The sequence below is a fragment of the Quercus robur genome, chromosome 10 (assembly GCF_932294415.1).
Source record: "Quercus robur chromosome 10, dhQueRobu3.1, whole genome shotgun sequence".
NCBI classification, from domain to species: Eukaryota; Viridiplantae; Streptophyta; class Magnoliopsida; order Fagales; family Fagaceae; genus Quercus; species Quercus robur.
Genome location: NC_065543.1, coordinates 14516081 through 14537614, shown reverse-complemented (window position 1 = coordinate 14537614; position 21534 = coordinate 14516081). Strand labels below are relative to the sequence as shown.

Sequence of the window (21534 nt, the reverse complement as noted above, 5' to 3'; positions counted from 1 at the left end):
ACTTAGGAAATCCCAATATATTGAATTACAAAAGCCCTTGATTCTAGGAATTTAAATAAAATAGTAATAACCCCTTGACTCTAAGAATTTAAGTAAAATAGTAATAACCTAAATTAACTAATAAGACCTAAAATAAAATCTAATTGAATAATAAAGATATAAGGTTTTCAAAATTAAATAAAACCAAATTAGAATAAAATTTTCTTTGCACCTCTCGCATCATTCTCCCTTGGTTTGAGAAAACTCATCCTCAAGTTTTGAAATGTCAAAGGATAAGAATTATGGCACATGACTCTCAACAACTCTTAACTTACATTTGGCCATGTTAAGATAAGAGAATTGTTACATTCCAACACATCATTAAATTCTTCTGGAATTACAAATCAATGTGTGGAATCAGTATTGCATATAAGACAACCTTATCTTGATTAAAAAGAAGCATCATTGTATCAACCTTTTCCATTTCTTCAAGTCTTTCACTTCATGCACGATAAATGATTGATCGATAATAGATGCATCAAACTCATTTTCCATATGTGCACCCTCTTAGTCTTTGTGCTCTTGTTGAACCGTCTACTCATCAAGTAGTGAGGAATCTTCCTTTTTGAGTAGTAGCCAACATATTTGACTCTTCAACAGGCTGAATTAAATCTTCTACAAATGGTTCAAATATTCCACCATACTGTTTAGGTGCTACAATTTGTTTTTCTTGCCACACAAACGTTGAAGCAACATCTGTTGGCACTTGCACTTCTATTTCAGCACAAGTTTTTGTAGATCAACACTATTGACTCTCATGGGTGAAGCTTTACCTTCAAGGTTATTAGTCATTCCTGACACTTCTAATGACTCCAACCTAGCAAACTAGTCTTGAACAACTTTTACTAGATTTTCTACCGTTTGTTTCATGGAAAATCCTGCTGGAGTGGGCTTTAGACTTAAAACAGAGTGAACACTCATTTTGTTTTCTTCAAATTGTGCCACTGATTGTTTGTTCCATTGCCTCAGATTATTTCTTTGATCTAGAAATCATATCGACAAGATTGCGGTGGATATCAACCCAACTTCTTTTGCCCAACTTATTGGATTAACATAATTGAGTTTGGTTTGGCCTATTTGTCTGCTGTCAAATTTTTCCAATACTGCCATTCAAGTGAAAAATGTAACTTGAAATAATGCTTTCTCCCACCAAACACTCCGTGAAGGAAAAAGACAATTCCTTGTCTACTTTCCTCAGCACACTGTAAATACTATATACGACTTGACCATGAATTCCCTTGGTTTAGAAGCCAACCATATCATCCTGTCATCTTCACCCCTGACCCCTTTCAGATTTTAGTTGCATACAACAAAATCCAGGAAAGAATTCAAAGGCTCCAACTCCCAATCTTGATTTAATTTAATGAATCTCGATGACCATGTAGCATGCACAAGAAAATAATCTAAATACTCTGCCTTTCTTGTAAACCTATCTGATGCAATATGGAATAATTCTAGATAAGAAAACTTTCAGCAACATATGTCCACACCATAATTCAAGCCAGAATCATATGTGAGTACCATCTCCTACCTCATTTCTATCTAACTTAGAGAAAAAATTCCATCTGCCCCTAATGTATTTCCACACTCCCATACCATAGCAGCCTCCAACTATCGCTGAACACCATTGAACACTTAAACACCAAACTTCCTATCCACAACTTTCCTCCAAAATTGATCTCTGTCCATCACATGTCTTCACAACCATTTCCCACAAAGCTTGATTGAAAACATGAAGCCTCCTCTGCCCTAAACAACCAAAGTCTTTGTAACTTCTCTAGTCTTGGAGCCATTGATAAAGGTACAAGAAAAAGAGATAAAACATGTTGGCAAACTCAAAAGGGTGCCTTCTATTAGCGTTTATCTTCCATCCCCCTTCCCTCCAAGTGACAAACATAATATTTTGCAATTTACTAACCATTGTTCTATCTTCTCTAAAATCTATGCTATAGAAGTTTGCATATGAAAGAGGAATACAAAAGTAATATCCAAATTATGTCACTAGGTAAAGCATCCACCCCAGAATGAAGAGGACCCACTAACTCATTTTCCATTATTCACTACTTTAAAAACCTGAACCAAACAGGCCCAAAACTCTCTTTTAAGGGTAGGAATTTGGATAATATATCATAAATCATTCACCTCTTTTGTTGTGCTTGCATATGAATGTCACTATACAGAATAATACCTGATGCTTTTTCTTCCATCTTGGAAAAAGCTTGTCCCTAGCAGTTGGAACAAGTGATCCCTCATCTCATCATTTGTCACCAGTAAACACTTACAATTAATAGCAGCATATAACCAGTACCTGTGAATAATGAGAGAACAAACTTTTCACACAAGTTTACTAATACAGTCATAATCAGGCTACAAATGCACTGGAGATTTTAATTTTGTAACTTTTTGGTTAAATTACAAATTACACCTTCCATTTCAGTCCTTTAATTTCATTTGTTGTCAATTTAGCCCTTTTGTCTAATTTCATTACATTGTGTCATTAAATGTATTTTATATATATATATATATATATATATATATATATATATTAAGTAAGAATAATTTTATTAAAAGAGACTATTTCGTGTATAAATGACACAAAGAAGACTAAAGAACTACAAAAAAGGAATTATCTACATAGGTAATGACTATGAATAACACAATGGAAGTACTATCTGTAAAACACGATGCATAAGACCACTCGTATTAAAAAATAATGAAGGAATCAAATTCCACATATCGAATGAATGATTAACTCCCCCATTTGCCACTCACATAATAGATCAAAGACCTCGTCCAACATTACCCATTGAATCCTAAAGGATCTAAAGACAAAACTCCACAGCTTAAATGCCACATTGCAATGTATCCAAAGATGGTCCACCATCTCTCCATAACTTCAGCACATATAACACCAACCCACAAGGTTTTCACAAGTATTTTCCCCCAAGCCACTGTCCACACAATGAAGGAAACTGAGGAGTTTTTAACCCCCATATGGCCTTCCAAGGGAAAGACATAGGGGATGAACCCCATAATGCTTCACAAAAAGAATGAACGCTAAAATCCCCACTTCTATTAAGCTTCCGTAGCATCTGATCTCCTCCCTCCCTCATAGGAACATGAAATTCTAGTAGGTGCAGTAATGAAGCCACCCCTTCCATCTCCCAATAATTAAAATTCTTAATGAACCCCACATACCACTTTCAAATAGTATAGGATACATCATCCTCAAAGATTGATCTCCACACCAAAAATCATGCCAAAATCTTATCCAATTGCCAAAGCCCATGTCAAACCAAATGTATTGTAAAAACTATCCCTTTTCATTCTAATACTCTTCCACAACCCACAACCATGAGTGCCTCGAACAAGTTTCGTACATCATCCACCCCACTCCTCCCAATACTTCACAGTAACTACTCGCCTCCACCATTGAGTGTCTGCCCACCTATATATAGTTTCACAAACACTTACCCACCAAAGATTGATTGAAAGTAGTAAGCTTCCTAATCCACAATCCTCCACTAGTCATAGGAGTACACACCTTATCCCATCCAACCAAATGATGTTTGAACTCCTCTCCTAAACCATTCCACAAAAATTCCTCTGCAACCTATCAATAATATTGGCCACACTAGTGGGAGTGGTAAACAAAAATAAGTAATATGTAGGTAGGCTCAAAAGTGCACTCTTCAACAGTTTTAACCTTCCCCCTTTTGACAAGCCTAGCCTCTTCCAACTAGCTAATTGACATTTGAATTTCTCTAAAATAGGGTTCCAAAATGTTGTTGATTTGAAGGAGATCCAACAGCATACCAAGGTAAGTCATTGGCAAAAACCTACCTTACAATACAAAAGGTCAGCTAATTCAATCACACTCTCCATCTCACCCACTGACACCATCTCACTTTTCCCCAAATCAACTTTTAACTCCATCACCGCCTCAAACCAAGTCAGCAACATTCAAATGTACAAGATTTGTTCAGTGTTAACATCATAGAACAAGATGGTGTCATCAGCAAACAATAAATGTGAGATAGACAACCCACCATTTTCATCATTCCCAACTTTCAAGCCTTTGACAAGACCTTCCTCCTACATCTTCCTCAACATTCTACTAAGAAGCCCCATAACCAGGATAAAAAGCAAATGGGACAATGGATCTCCTTGCAGTAATCCCCCAGAAGTGCCAAAAAATCCACAATGAAAGCCATTGACCAAAACAGAGACTTGTATCGTGGTAATGCATGTATGAATCTAACCTCCCCACTTTTTTGGAAGGAGAAGATCTTTGAAAATTGGAACAAGATTATTAAATTTTTTGTTAATCCTTTTTTCTTCATGTTCTTCTCAGGGTTTAATCCTTCTTTTTTTAATACCAAATAAAAATTTCTATTGTTCAAAAAGTTTTCTATTAGTAAAATGGTTTTATATTCCTTTTTTGGATTTTTTAAGAAATTCAAAATAACCAAAACTACTTTGTTTACGCAATTAATGGTAGCCCACCTAGCAAAATTAGACAGAAGGACTAAGTTGACAACAAATGGAAGTTAAAGGACTGAAATTTAAAATAAATAAATAAATAAATAAATAAAAGTTACAGGACTAAAATTAGAGGGTGTAATTTGTAATTCACCTAACTTTTTTCAAAATAAATCAAAAGTGCCTTAAATAAAAAAAATCAAAGATCAATTTCAGTCATGTTAATAAAGGGAGTTTTCATGCATAACATGATAAACAAAGCAAAAATGTGTTGAGCCAGCATATATAACCAAAACATATATAATTTGTTAGTGACCTCAATCTAACCTATCTATAGTTCAATTTTGATTATGGTTCAAATGAATGAAAAGACGCAATCATGCAAACTCACCAATCATTGTTTGAAGCAGGAGTAGCAAAAAGTGCACTAGAGTTTTTCCAATTCTCTAACAACTTCTTGTTATTAGGATGTTGAGCAGGGCCACCAGTCACATGATTTTTATGCAATATAACCAGGGGCAATCAATTGGAAGGACTCATTTATAACCATATTAAACTACAGCCAAAAGGAATTGATAAGCACTCCAATGGTAGATTTTTAGAAGGATTCAAAAGATAAGTGTCATAAGTTTTAACATATATCATTCTTACTTATCAAAAAAAAAAAAAAAAAAGTGTCTTAAGCTATTTCTCAGTATCCCACTCACCTGGGAAAACTTGAAACTATGCTGGTTGATAAACATTGGCACCATCTACAACCGCGTCAAATGGACCATGCCGTTGGAGCCACTCATAAATGAGTTCACCTTCTCAATCAATGAGGATGTCACTGACAATCATTTTATTTATTACTTGTTGAAGCATACAGAACCAGCAAGTATCAACCAAACCAAAATAGTCAAACCATTTCAAAAATGACAAAACGAGGAAAAAACGAAGAAGAAATATTTCCTTTAAAGCCTTATTGCACCAAAGAAATTGGCTTCCAATTTGGCCTTAGATACCATCACAAAAGTCTTTTACATGCATTATGTGCCAATTTTTCCCAACATACCAAACCTTCAAAACAGAGCAGCTTAAGTGTACTTTTTGCTCTTTTTATTATTTATTAATTTGACAAGCTACATATGCATCTAGTGGGTTTTGAATCATGATCACACCCCTCATCCACTCTTGTGGGAAGATGAAGTACCATTTGAGCCAGAACTCAATGGTGTATTAGTAACAAAGAGCAGCTTAGGCATACTTGCTTTTGTAACAAATTTTAGTTTGAATTCCAGCATAGGGATTGGTTTCTTGTTTTATTATTATTTTTTTAATAAAAAAAAAGAAGAAGAGAGGGGCGGGGGGATTGTTTTGATTTCACTATATTCGCGTGCAAAGTGTATAACTGGGGGCATATCTCAATCAGGCCATCAACATTTTCTTAGCGGATCTTACTAATACTCCTACACTATGATTTTCCGGAACTTCCAGTGAAAAGGGTCACCAAACTGTTTCTGTAAGAGCCTTCACAAATATGCATACAATCAAGCAACTCAAAACATTAAAAAAAAAAAATTAGAATACTGATATGCAATATACAAAAAACCAAAAAGTTTTTATGTTTCCATAAATCTCCAACTTACACACTCATTCAAATCAACAACAACGGAAAGTACAGGGACTCACTCAATTGTTAGCAACTTCCACTAGTTCTTTATGTGTTGGTCTTGTGTACAGGGTTTTACTGATAGTAATTATTACAACAATATTATATATATATATATATATATATATATATATATAATACATTTAATGACACAATGTAATGAAATTAGACAAAAGGGCTAAATTGACAACAAATGAAATTAAAGGACTGAAATGGAAGGTGTAATTTGTAATTTAACCAAAAAGTTACAAAATTAAAATCTCCAGTGCATTTGTAGCTTGATTATGACCGTATTAGTAAATTTGTGTGAAAAGTTTGTTCTCTCATTATTCACAGGTACTGGTTATATGCTGCTGTTAATTGTAAGTGTTTACTGGTGACAAATGATGAGATGAGGGATCACTTGTTCCAACTGCTAGGGACAAGCTTTTTCCAAGATGGAAGAAAAAGCATCAGGTATTATTCTGTATAGTGACATTCATATGCAAGCACAACAAAGGAGGTGAATGATTTATGATATATTATCCAAATTCCTATCCTTAAAAGAGAGTTTTGGGCTTGTTTAGTTCAGGTTTTTGAAGTAGTGAATAATGGATAATGAGTTAGTGGGTCCTCTTCATTCTGGGGTGGATGCTTTACCTAGTGACATAATTTGGGTATTACTTTTGGATTCCTCTTTCATATGCAAACTTCTATAGCATAGATTTTAGAGAAGATAGAACAATGGTTAGTAAATTGCAAAATATTATGTTTGTCACTTGGAGGGAAGGGGGATGGAAGATAAACGCTAATAGAAGGCACCCTTTTGAGTTTGCCAACGTGTTTTTATCTCTTTTTCTTGTACCTTTATCAATGGCTCCAAGACTAGAGAAGTTACAAAGACTTTGGTTGTTTAGGGCAGAGGAGACTTCATGTTTTCAATCAAGCTTTGTGGGAAATGGTCGTGAAGACATGTGATGGACAGAGATCAATTTTGTAGGAAAGTTGTGGATAGGTAGTACGGTGTTTAAGTGTTCAATGGTGTTCATCGATAGTTGGAGGCTGCTATGGTGTGGGAGTGTGGAAATACATTAGCGGCAGATGGAATTTGTTCTCTAAGTTAGTTAGAAATGAGGTAGGAGATGGTACTCACATATGATTCTGGCTTGAATTATGGCCCTCTGCAGCAGCTTTGTCCATTATCAATGAAGCCCATACAACCTACTGTATTGTCCACAAGAACTATTTGTAAATTATGTTTGATTTTTATTTAAGTTTCGTGGTTTATAAATAGCAAGTCAGTGTTTGAAGGAAGGTAGAATAGAGCCTTAGAGTTTCAGAATCCCTTCCTTCCTCCTTACGTAAAAAACCTTGTTCAATCTAATAATATTAGCCAATCTTATGTAATTTTCCACTCTTCCTTATGCTTTCCTGTAATGTTTTATATTTCAAATATATGCTAGTCTTACACCCCCTTTGAATCCCTCCACGTTTATCTGTGTCTTATCTATGTTTTCCCTTTTATATTTGCGTTTTTTAACACTTTTCCCAAACTTCAATATGCCTTTAAAAGACCCTCACCTCTGTGATGCCCTTAAAGTTCAAGTTCAAATTACTGGAGCTTCTCAGGTACAAGATACTTATGCAGCCACTCCATTATCAGTTTGCGGGCTTCAAAATCATGCCTTTGATATGGCAGTGTCCGAAATGGCCCAAACCGATGATGCATTGCTTATCCAAGTTGACCTGGGATTAACTCCTATTTGCACATTTGTCTCTAGACAACTTACAAGAGACCAAATGATTTCCCTTTTTCCAAAATCATGGATCACAAAATATATGAGGTGCTTCACTAAGCAGTTTAGCCAATCCAGTTTAGCAATCCTTTCTTTATCAGAAAAGAAAATGGAGAAGTAGAGACAAAATTCTTGAAGGCTCTACCAAAAAAGAAAGATGTAACAATCTTTCCAACCCAAATGGAACTATTTAGCAAATTTTGCTGAGATAGAGCAACACATTGGTAATGGAGTAAGGTGATTGTTTGGTAAGGTAATTCAAACAACAGTTTTCAGTGTTTAAATACTGAAAAAAAAAAAAAAGCGTTTGGTAAGAGAATTTTTTTAGTAGTGTTTTGAGTTACATCATTTTAGGGTGTTTAAACAATGAATTTAGAAATTTCCTTTTATCAGTTTTCAATTTTTAAATAACATTGCTCAATGACACTTTTGGAAATAAGTAAAAAATTGTAGGTTCCCATTATTAGACTACATGTCATCACTTTTTTTAAAAAAAAACACATACATATCAAATACGTAATTATGTTTTTTCACTTTTGGAAATACATTATTAGAAATATAGTACCAAACACATTTTTTGCATTATGAGTACTTTAATACGTGTTTTCACAACACTTTTTAAACCACAGTTTTCACATCATTTTGAACAACAATACATAAACACCTCTACCTAGGCTTATTCATCCTCCGCCCGCAACTGATTGAATCGCCCCTCACTGCACCGAGCTGCTCAACTTAAAGCTTCATCGTAGGTGTCTGGTGCAGTGGTCGGCAGTGTTTTTCGAGAACCGAAGCCAATAAGTGCGGTGAATGGTGGTGAGTTTTGCCCGCCAATGAGAACCGCACCACATCGCATTGCTTATCTACACACACGCGTGCACACACACATATATTTATGTTTCACAGAGAGAGAGAGAGAGAGAGAGAGAGAGAGAGAGAGAGAGAGAGAGAGAGAGAGAGAGAGAGAGAGAGAGGCTATTGAATTTGAAGGAGGAAGAAGAACAGGTCAAATAGGTTGAGGTAATATGATATAAAATGAAGTCATTTTATATTTTATTTTTTATAAGTTTTGATATTAAAACGTCGTAGTTTTGGTCTTAAAAAAAAAAACAATTTAGGGAATGGCGTCATTTCATCTTATGTTAAATTTCTAGTTTCTCGATTATATTAGTCTCCCTCTCTCTCCACAAGCCCACTGCTCACAGCCTCTCGCTCTCCCTCTCTCTCGTCACAACCCCTCTCTTTCCTCAGCCTTTGCCACTCGCTGCCATCGTCCTCTGCCGCTCGATGCCACCATTCTCCAAGTGTCTTCCTCTCCACTCTTCTTTTTGTCCTAGCCATTCTCTGGAAGATTGTAGAGAAGATTTTGATGGTCAATACTTATGGCTACTATGCTTCTCCTTCTTCTATTAGGTATGTGAATTTATTTGATTCTTAGTTTCTAGGTTACTAAATATGCTTTGTCTCGCTATACTTTTTAGAAAGATTGTGAATTTCTTTGAGATATTTTGTGTGGGTTTTAGAGTAATATAGTGAATATGTTTTTTTTTTTTTTTTTTTTTTTTTTTTTTTTTTTTTTTGTTTCTTTTAATGAATGTTTGCATTGTTTGATGATTCAGTATGGGTTGTTTGATGTGGTTTTTTATTTTTATTTTTTTAATTTTTTTTAAACTGAACGCACTGCACAGAACCGACATGGTGCACCGCACCTTGTGCAGACCGATTCCCACCCCTCCACAGGTAAGGTGCGGTCAGGGAAAAGGGGAAGCCACCCCTAAAACCGGCCGCACCGCACTGTGTACAACCCTACCCTACCAAACAGAAGGTTAGGACAAGATTTTTTAAGCCTAGTTTAGGACAATTTGTAACCTTAAAAAAAAAAAAAACAAATTTTAAGTTTTTTTTTTTTAATTGGATTAATAATTTTAAAGCATGAAAATTTAATTGCTTATTTATATAGGTTAAACCATTACAAATCCAGATGGTATAACATCAAAAATTTATTTAGTTACCTAATTAAATTATCCTAACATGAAGTAAATTGCTCATTGTTACTATTTTTTTAATTTTTTTTTTATAACCCTCAATTGTTACTATGAATCATGTGGAATCATATACTCATATTGATGTTTGTGCAACTTTTATTTATTTATATTTTTGGGTTGATAATTTGATGTTTGTACAACTTGTCACATCTATTAGTGGTAAAATTTTAAAAAATAAATAAAAAATCATTACAGTGGAATTGGAAAAATGCCCACACACCCCTTGAACTCTGAGGTAGTGGCCAAAACACTCCCTGAACTTTTTTATTAGTCAATTTACTCCATAAACTTTACATATCTGCCAAATAAGTACATCAGTTAGTCTACTATTAAAAGACTAACGGAATGGTCACGTATATCTCACCTAAGCTTAAAAAAAAACTCAAACCCAAAGAAAATCAAGGTCTCTGTGATGTAGAAACCAAGTGGTTCCAATTTATATAGAGAGTACCTACCCCATAGATATGTTGAAATTGGTGGGCCTATATACACATAAATTCGCAGACAAACTAACAAAATCGTTCAAATATATTTAACAGTTGCTTTATGCTAGTTTAAACCAGAATAAATTTGTTTATTTTATTTTTGAGATAGAAGCTGTTAAAATATTGAAGGGTTTGCCAAAGCTTCAAGAAGCAAGAACTTGTTCTGGCTATGGTTTTTCAAGAAGCAAGAAGCTCTTAAAATATTGAAACTCTTGTTCACCTAAGTGTGACATTTTTCTTAAAAATAAAAAGAACTGGGTATGGTTTTTCAATAAGAAAAACTAAAGACTTTTAAGAAACCACGAACTTGATCTGGGTTAGGCTTTTTGAACCAAGAAAAGCTTAAGATTGTAAGAAACGAAGAACTGGGTTTGGCTTTCAGAGACTTTCCTTTTCTTTGGGTTTGAGTTTTTTTTTTTTTTTTGAACTCACATGAGAGACACATGACCATTCCGTTAGATTTTTAACAGTAGACTAACTGAGGTACCTATTTGGCAGGTATGTAAATTTTATGAAGTAAATTGGCCAATAAAAAAGTTCAAGGGGGTGTTTTGGCCATTACTTCAAAGTTCAGAGGGGTGTGTGGGCATTTTTCCCTAGTGGAATTATATTACATTACATTGCCTGACCTAAGTTTAAAATTATGTCAAGATTGAGATTTTTTTTTTGAAACTTAAATACGGTTCAATATGTTAGAAATGCCCTCTAAAGTGCAAACTTGCCTTTTCTGGCCATTATCATGAATGGTGACATAGTTACCAAACTTGTACCGTATGATTCTAGCTAGAATCTTATTAAAAATGAGGGTGTATGGGTTGGTTTAGATCAATAATGGAATTCTTGCCTGTGCTCATGCAATATTTGCTCCCTGGTTAATGATAATAGGCATAATTCAAATAATCTCATTACATGAAATCCCTAGATACTTTATCTCATTACATTTTCTAGGTCCTATTAATGCCTTTTTTGGGCCAAAAAAAATAAAACTATATCTTTCTTAGTTCCACTTTGTCTTCTTATTATTTCTTAGCCTAGAAGATGACATTTGCAATTTGGAATTATGCCATTTTAAATTTTACATAGGTACAGATGGAGTGGGGATGTGATTGTTTAGGTATGTTTTTGAAACTGAAATGGAAGAGAGCTGGGGAAGTTCTAGTGGAGTTGAAAACTGGTAACTAGGATTGTTTTCATGTTTTAACGGAACAAAATGGGGGAGTATTAGTATATTGTTGCCTCAATGAAAAATGACTTCTAGTTGATGTGGCCTGCTATCAAAACTGAGGATGATAAGTGGAATAGATGTCAAACTTATCTACCTTCCTTTTAATGAACAAGCCTATTATTCATCTTTTCAACTCTTGCAAACTTGCCTGGGAGCAGTGTGGTTTGTGTTCTCTTGTATATATTTAGAAAATTTGGTTAGGAAATTACATCTCTGCTACCAATGTTCTAATGTATTGTTGTTATAACTTGGCTATGATGCTGCGGACACTCAAAGACTAGCTCTCTTTATTTAAACCAGTGTTTGTTTAGAGAATGCTCTGAATGAAAATTACTCTTGGTAGTGTATGGAAGGTTAAAAATAGTACATGGAAGGGGACACATTTTGTGGCGAAGGACACATCCTGCTAGAGGAAGTTGGCAGGTTTCAACAGTTAGGAAACAAATTTTATGAACATAAATTTATTCTTAGCAATCAAAAATTGGTTATTAGGGAAGGATTTCATGCTGTGCCTATTCCTTACTAGCTGCATTGAAAGGGATGAAAGTTCTTAATAAATTGACTAGATGGTGTTGGATTCTTACCCTAGTGGATGCTAATATCTGGAACTTAAAATGCTATTTACAACATTGATAAGCAGGTTTTGACTGATGTTAAGCCATTAGCAAAGAAGGCAACTAAGAGCATTAGCAATGGGCCTGCTATATGCCAAATGTAAGGTACATTTGGCATTCAGGCCCAAAAACTGCTCAGCAACGGGAAGGCCAAATGGGAAAAGGCCAAATTTTTTTGAGATATAGCTACAGTACCATCTTAAATGTAAGATGGTACTGTAGCTGAATGGGATAATTAAAAAAAAAAAAAAAAAACTTGAGGTTGTTTTTAACCTGGGAATTTCTCTCTCTTCTCTCATTTTTTCTCTCTTTTCTCTCTCTTCCTTCTCTCTTTCTCATCTGCTCTCTGCCTCTTCAGACCCAAGACTCTCTCCGATAAGTTAGATGCTTCTCTCTTCAGACCCAAGACTCTCGGCGTTGAGTGGAGATCTTATTCGTGGGCATTGGAGGTGAGATTGGATTCGTGGGGTTTGGGTTGCCGCTTTTATGATTTGTGAGGTGAGATCGGATTGTCAGTTTTGTGATTTGTGGCTTGTTGGGTTTTGGTATGGTGGGTGGGTCTCAGGTGGTGTGGTTGTGGGTTTCGTGGGTTGCAGATGGGTGTGGCCGTGGGTGGGTCTCAGGTGGTGTGGCTATGGGTTTCATGGGTTGCAGATGGGTGTGGCTGTGGGTTTTAGGTGGGTCTTAGGTGAGGTTTCATGGGTTGCAGATGGGTGTGGCCGTGGGTCTCAGGTGCGTTTGGAATGGGTCATAGTGGGTTCACGATGGTTGAGGTTTTGTGGGTTTTTTTGCCACCGGTGGTGGTGGCTAGTAGTGGCTAGTTGTAGGTTGCTAGGGTTGGTGGCAGAGACTCTTCCTTGTCGGGTTTGGTTGCAGGTTGTTGGGGTTGGTTGCTACCCACTGGATGTGGTTTTTCTTTTTTTGGTTGGTGGTTCTAATTTGCAGGATGTGGTTTTTGGTGGTTTTGGCAGGACGTTGGAAATAAATAATAAAGAAAGATTAAAAAAAAATATATATTTTAATAAAATGGTAAAATAGTAGAATTTTGGGATGTTGGGTGTATTGTAAAATGGTATGGTATAATTGATAAAGTAGCTTTTTAAGATGGTAAAATAAGATAGGATGACAAAACCGGATGGAGATGCTCAGTGTTAAATGCTAAAATGTGCAGATATATGAAATTATTCGATGGTGTTGCATTCTGCTTTTCAACATATGTCATTTGTTATTTTCTTGGTCTCGGCAGTTTTTGTTGATCTGTGACTTGTGTACCCAAAAAAACACAGGAAAATACTTTCAAAGAAAAAGGTCATGACCGAATCAAAAGCATGGAATCATTTTGATAATTTCATGATATGAATGCCACCACTGCTACAATCAAAAGAGTTCTAATGACAACAAAGAAGAAAGCACATGTGGCATTTACAACTTTTCTGCCTCAACTATTAACGTATGGTGCTTATAAATTTGAGGCAACTATAAAAAGAATAATGACTAGAAGAAAGAAGATCATGAAATATGTTTTTCACTTCACATCCTTATACTATGTAACTATCTCTTGAGAAATATGTTTTTCTTTAATTGTGACCATATCATAATATTATCTGGACACATAATTGTTATTATCATAACCAAAAAGTTATGTATCATAAGTGAGAATCGATAATGTTCATGAATTGTACAATACATAGGTATGTATCATATGAATGGTAATAATCATATGTATTGTATAATACATAAGCATACCAGTTTTGTAGAGTCCATATTTTTAGGTTGGCAAACTGTGATCAAATGTAATCAATTTATAGTGTTTTTGGTGAGTCTTGAGTGTGTTAAAGGTGTATTTTAATGTCCAAGATAAAGAGCTAAGTTCAACTCAAGAAAGACTCAAGTTCAGTGCAAGAAAAACAAAGTTTCTGCAATTTTGATTGCAAGCTCAACCGATTGAGATGAGTTTGATTAGCTCGACTCCTAGTTTGACCGATCAAGATTGCGCATATCAACAAAAATAAATAATGAGAAAAATACCATAACTTATTCATTTCAAGCCTGATTCATGATTCGTTTATTGTACTATTTAAAGGACATCATAAGCCATCCTTAGAATGGCTTTTCAGAGAGGGAAATCATTGTTTGAGCGGCTAGGGTTTGTATAACCAAGTTTCTCTCAATTTTATTATATTAGAGAGATTCAAATTAGATTTGATTTGGGATAATAATAAAACAATTAATAAGAAAATAATATTTTAATCAAATGTAGTATAAAATATATAATCTAATGTAGGATGTTTTAAAAAATGAGTATGTAAAATAAAAAAAGTAGGTTCTTATGCTAAAATAGGCACAAATTTTTATATGAGTTGATGCGGATACTCTAATGTAGTAAGAAACAATGATGTTGTGTATTTGTTAATAGATGATTGCATTGTAATGTATTATGAAACAATAATTTTATGTCTTTGTTTTCGTTGATAGTTTGTTAAAACTAAATAGATGCTTATTTGGAATTTCATGATTTTTATTTCTTATACTATGGTCCTTCCTAACTTAAAATCCTGGCTCAGTCCTTGACTGCAACCAATGCATATAATATCTTAAATCACAATGACCTAGAGACAACTACCCGTGTCTAAGTTGTATCGTATTAAATTTCTATGCTCATGGAGAAGAAATTGAGTTTTGTACTTTTAGAGGTTGTAAACTAACTATACTCAGTGTCTGTTTATCATTAGCTTATAATCTCAGCTTTTAGTTTTTATGTACAACTTTTTAAAACCTCACTTTCTCCTACATTTTTTCACTTTTTCAATTTTTTTTTAAGATATAAGTATATTTTAGCATACTTTTAGTAAAAAGTTTTCAACAAAAAACTATTCAATCTCTCTAGTTAATAAGATCTATTCTGATCTTAATTAAGATACCAGTACATCTATGTACGTCTTTAAACTCTGAAAAAAAGAAAAAAGAAAAAAAAGTACGTCCTTAAACTATTTAGAAAATTTGGGCCAGCCCAGCCCAAACCAGGAGTAGTATTTCTTTGATTTCCTACGTAAAACTACCCACAACTTCCAATGACTATTTACGTCAAAATCTATAAATATGGGAGGAGTGTGTGTGGGTGCGTAAATTGGAGAAATATAACAAAAAACATTCTTTGATCTCTTTACTTTCCATTCTCGATCTGTAGAAGTATTTTAGGCTTTGGATTCATGTATCTTAATTACTACTCTATTAGCAATTAGCAAGCATCACCACGTACAAGAAATGCATAATTAAAAATGTTGATAATAATGTGTACTAATCGGTTCCTCTCTAAAAGTTAGTGCTCGTTTTATAACTTCTTTAACATGGGGGATTCACATGCATATCTGATATGTTAGGTTCTTCTTTTTAACGTTAGCAGGATTTTCCATTTGCACTTGGTGTTGATTTTTCTTTAGGTCAACGTACTCCTCGCTTAAAAAAGTGGGAAAATGATGGCAGAGAACATTCTTCCTTAATTTTTAAAGAACAGTAAAGTGGTTGTTATTAGGCAGAAGACATGAACATCTTGGCCTGTAAAATTAATCTGGAAACACATGGAGTAAACAATTCTCACAGAACACTCTTAGTGGGTTTGGCTTAATGGATGCTGAAGGCAATGGTATTTATTCCAGTTTATACGGGGAAAAGATAAAAATTCAAGAGAATGAAAACCCATCTCATGCATTTCCAATTACACCCTTTCATTTGTGCTTTTTTTAACAAATATACAACTCCCCTCTTTTTTGTTGTGTCTGGTGAGTTTATATTTGATTAAAACTCCAAACAAGGGCACCCTATGTGGATTTTTTTTTTTTTTGGTTGAGAATATTAAGTATTTTAACACATATACGGGTAAAAGGGGAGAAAGTCTTAAAGGAATTGACACTATATGGAAAGTAATTGCACTTCCAAGTGAAACTATTTAGTATACAAGGAAATGAAGAAAAATCCTCCCTCATTCTTAATATTTCACTTTATATTCTATCAAATACGATATGTCATGTGTTTGGATTATTATTATTTTTTTTCATTTTAATAATTTATTGAGAAACATTATGTACCACAGATTGATATTAATGAAGTATAAAACAAAGGGAAAAGTTTAAAGATACTCTAAGAGTATTGGTTTAGAAAATTTTTATTAGAAAAGAAAAAAAATAAAACAATTAATTGTTTTAACTGCTTTAAGGGCATCCGTTAACATGATTCTAATTAAAATAAATTACTCAAAATTAGTCTAAAGTTTTTTTATTTTTATTATGAGGATACAAAGGCATACACCATTACGATCACCCTCTTTTATTCATTGGGAACAGAAACCCCTTTAACAATACTATGTGCTTTGTTCCTTGGTTTGTAAAACATTATGGACAGATTACGAGTCCAAGTCCAAGGATGCAACATTGTAAAGCTATTTCTCATCTCTAGAATTCTACTGGGGTGGGGTTGTATAGAATGTGGGCATGCGGTTTTAAATTAAGGGAGTCAAGAGTTAGGTCATTTGCTTTTCTATAAAGGTCATAGAATTTGTCATTTTTAAAGCGGAATTTCGTTTCTCTTTTTTTAGCTTTTGTTTTCTTAGCAACCATTGAAGTCTTATTTATTTATTGATGTAAACTTTGGGAGTCTTATTAATAATTAGCAGCCCCCACTTTATTTTATTATTTTCATCCTCAAATGCGGTTGTCTAATTAAAAAGTGGGAGAAAGTAGTGAATGAATAATTTAAAAATTAAGGAAATTAGAAAGAGAAAATTTCTTTCCACTAAATAAAGCCCAAGATTCTTCTCAAAAAAAAAAAAAAAGTAAAGCCCAAGATGGTGCACGAACCAAACTCCAAAGATTCCAAAGACCACACTGGTCTACCATTCTGTTTGGATCCAGCTTCTATCTAGAGTGCCACTGGACACATTGGATTGCGGACATGTGTCCAAGACTGGACACGTGTCCATATCTTGATGGGTCCAGTGGCCACTGGATAGAAGCCAAACCCATTCTCTTTTGCATTGAGGTGGACTATGACCCTATGAGACTACTCAATTAATTAGGATAATTAGTCCATGTTCTCCACTGCAAAAATGAGACACAATCATAAATAATTGCTCAGAGACTATTCAATTAATCTAGGTTTGAAGTTGAATATTCTTTTCTTCTAATTTTTCTATTATATTATTTACCTTTGTAAGATTCAATGAAATGTAAGTTTAAAATGTTGATGCACTTCCACCGGAATGCATTAAAGTCTAGTTGGTTGGCTCAAATAAATTCGTGCATTTATTTAGAAATGTTCATCCCAAAACCCCAAGTGTCATTTTTTATATGTCTAAAAGTAAAATATTAGAAGTGTTATGCAAGGATCCACTAATGTATTAAGTTTAAATGGTGAATCAAATGATGAACCATGAGGATTCTTTAAGGTGACTACACAAATGGGGCGATGAGCTTGATTTTTTAACGGTCAGCTTTGCATGTATTTGCTATTAGCAAGTAAGGCTATGGAATACCCATGAATGATTGCTCCTTGCAGAGACAGTAAAAGGTTTTATGCAGGGGGTGTGTATTCAACTCGAGAATTTGATTCAACCTGTTGTCTTAGATTCATTTTGTTAGTTTTTAGACCCCTGAACACACAATGTTTAAGCTGATTTTATTGCTAAGTTGTTACTTATTAAGACAATTGTGCAAACCCTATGTTAAACATACATCAAACATATCATACAATGGAAAAGTAAATAAGACACTAATATGATGATCTAGGAAAACCAATGAAACAAACCAGTTTCAAGGTAAAAACTTGGGGGGACCAATCTCAAGAAGAACAATCCACTATCAAATAAAAGTTTATAGTCAAGAATATTTAATTCGTAGTAAACTTAATTATGGTTACTAAACCTACCTCCGAAACCCTCAGACTTCTTTGGTGTGGATCTATCCCAACATGAACCTCTAGTTCACACTTTACTCTTTAGTATGCTTGATATCTGAAGCTTGGGCTGCAACTTTGTTTCACTAGTACTTATGGAATAAGATTGATTTCTGGTAGATTCTTGAAAGAGTAGAAGACACAAAACCTCTTAGATCTCAAAAGAGTAGCTCTCCAAACGTACTTTAGGGTTTTACTTATATACCAAGTAAATTTGGATTGAAACCTTAAACGTTTGATGGGCTAATGAGCTTAATTTAAAATTTGCAAAATCACAGTTCGATTGGTCAAAGCTTTCTCTAGATCGATCGAGCTAGCTTGATTTTCAATTCCTAAACTTGCACTTTGAGCAATGTTTAATATGATTCATAGATTCTAAGATATACCTAGACAAGTTTATGCATATGGCTTGCCAACAAACAAATCATTTAAAATCTAAACATTTAGACCTAATTATTTAGAACCTAACACATTTTTCACGAGTTGATAGGTTGAATTGGGTTCTAATATTTTTTTGAAGTTTGGATTTGGATGAGTTCAGGTGTTTTTTTTTTTTTTTTAATCTGAATTACCTAATCCAACCAAGATTATTAATAGTTTAACAAATATATGTACTTTATATCTGTTGCTTTGATCTATTTCTAAGACTTAGATTAAAAATCATTAGTTTGATTTATTTTGGCTTTGTAAGATTTAATTTAGATAAAATATGAATATTAGGCCCAACCGTGTTTATGGTAATCATATATTATAATGGATTGAATTAGTTGAGTGAAAACCCTATGTTTAGAAGGCTTGACAAAATGGTCCCAACCCTACATGTTGGGTAGAGTTGGAGAATTCTAAAACCAAGGAGGTTGGATTGGGTTGATAAATACCTTAAAATTCAACCTATAATAATGTATTAGTGATTACATGGCCTGCTTGGAACTAGTACAACTTGCTTACCTGAGTGGAATTAGGATGATATTGACATAAACCTCTCTGAGATTTAAGTCAATGCTCCCAGTAATTTTCTATATAGTAAGTAGACTTGACGGACGGGTTTGATCAGGTTCATGTTAGTTAGTCATTTCTTAGTTTTTCTTGATAAAGTGTCATGAATAGGCACTATTATACAAACCTTGTAAAATATACGGGATGCAGAAGTGTCAAGAAGCAAAATACGTCTGTTTCTAGAAAATAAGAAACAAAACACGTTTGCTTCTGAAAATAATCTCGAATCCACGAGGGTTCCTTGAATCCACAAGGAAAAAGGGTTTTGGAATCCACTAGAGAAACAATAGACAAAAGTTTGAATTTTTATTTTATTTATTATTTTTTTTTTTGAGAAACAAGTTTGAATTTTTATTAATATCAATAATTTGAAAAACGTATACAGACTTGGAGGCTTATTTAAAGGCTCCATAAAACTTGACAGATAATAAAATATATTTTAAAATAAGCCCTAATTAATACCTAACCATAATAGGAACCAAATTTGACCTAAAAAATATTAAAAGCACCTAAAAATAAGGAAATAAATTACCTAGACCTAAAATAACGTTTTTTGCATAAAAATACCAAAATTAAATAATTAAAAAAAATTAAATTGTAGATTATGTCCTACATCAGACCTCTCCACTTGAAAAAAACTCGTCTTCGAGTTCATTTTAAATCTGATATCTTCCATGCCAAGAGAACAAATACTTTGAATACTTCATCTTCTTTGTCTTCTTGGCAAACTTGAAAGTCATCAATTGAGCAACTTGAACTTCTTGTCTCTTGATCTTCATGCAATTGACAATATTCACCAAATAAGAGTCAATAATTAAATCAAATCTTTCCACCCCAATAAAATCAATAAACTTTGTTTTGGTGTCTCCCACCAAAATAATAGGAGTCCGAATGTTGAAATCATCTAACTTGACTTCATTGAAAATGTTGACAAATTCCTATATAATTTCTTCTTTAATGGTCTCTACTATCTCGACTTCAAGATCTTTCTCTATAATAGGGCCTTCATTTAATCTCCTCTACAATCTTAATTTTATATTCTTCTTCTATAGCAATGTCTTCATTAATTTTCTCAGAAATCTCTATATTTTCTTCAAGAAAAATATGTTATTCAACATACAATTCTTCTCTTAATGGTAGAATATATGGTGCTCCAAAATAATTCAAGTGTGAACTTCTTGGCCAAAAATAATATTGTTTTGTATATGATAGAAGTTCATCACAATCCAAAAGATAAAATTTGATAGCAAACATCTTTTTCATCTTTGGTCATGAACGAATTTTGTTTTTACCTTGTCGCATTCTATCAGTCTGTATTCATTTCTAATAGGCCAAAAACGAATTGATCCCTTGTAATAAATTAACCAATTAATTTAGTCAAGTGAATTAATTAAGTTAATTAGCATGCAAATGCGTGGTAGCACAAACAAATCACCAATAAACTAAGTATGCAGCGGAAAATAAATTGACACGGTGATTTATTTACGAATGAGGAAAACTAATACGGCAAAAACCCCACTGGGTGATTTTGAGGTTACCACTCCCGAAATTCCACTATTATCACAACAAGCGGTTACAAGTACAGGATTCCCAATACCTTATACCAACCTATAGTTGAACCCTTACCCCAATACCTAATTGGACTTGTTCCGTAGTGACAATTTCTCCTTTTGATGCATGGCTCCCAGTACGTGACTAACGAATTGCGTGGATCCTAATATGCGACTTCAATCACCAACTAGAGAAGATTGTTAGCTGCAAAGTTCTTCAGTTCATCCCAATGATGAAGATCAAGAAGATACTTGGTTACAAAATCCTACGGTGCACAAATACAATAACTTCTTTACAAGAATGATGAACTAGAGTAAATTCTGTCTCCGGTCACAATTTGTTTCTACAAACTTTGCTCAACACTTGTGCAACTTGTGAACACTTTGACGACCCTTAAAATAATCATTTTATATGTCTAGGGTTGTGAGAAAGAAAGCCCAAATACATAATCACGGATTGGAATCAAAACAGAACTGAAACTCTGTTTTTCATAAACCTCGACAGATGCCTATCTGTCGAGCTGCTGTCGAGCAGCTGTCGAGCCATGGGGTTGGAACAGCTTCTTAAGTTCGATAGATGGCTAGCTGTTGAGCTTTAATGACAAACACTTCTTCAGCTTGTTTCTTGGATAGACTCGCATGACTTTAACACTTGATCTTGAAACACAGTTTCTTGAAGTATTAAACACATCCTAAGTCTACCAAAATACAAATAAAGTTTATTTT

General features: G+C 34.0%; 1 long non-coding RNA gene across 2 annotated transcripts; it reads left to right on the top strand.

Annotated features, from left to right (window-relative positions):
* The first annotated feature begins 9082 nt into the window (after positions 1-9082).
* Positions 9083-14002, top strand: LOC126702961 (uncharacterized). 2 transcript variants are annotated; one of them, XR_007647891.1, is made up of 2 exons: positions 9083-9360; positions 13603-14002. It is a non-coding gene; the product is annotated as an uncharacterized LOC126702961 (long non-coding RNA). The 2 variants fall into 2 exon arrangements; XR_007647892.1 differs by lacking the exon at positions 13603-14002 and adding an exon at positions 11561-11998.
* The last annotated feature ends 7532 nt before the right edge of the window (positions 14003-21534 follow it).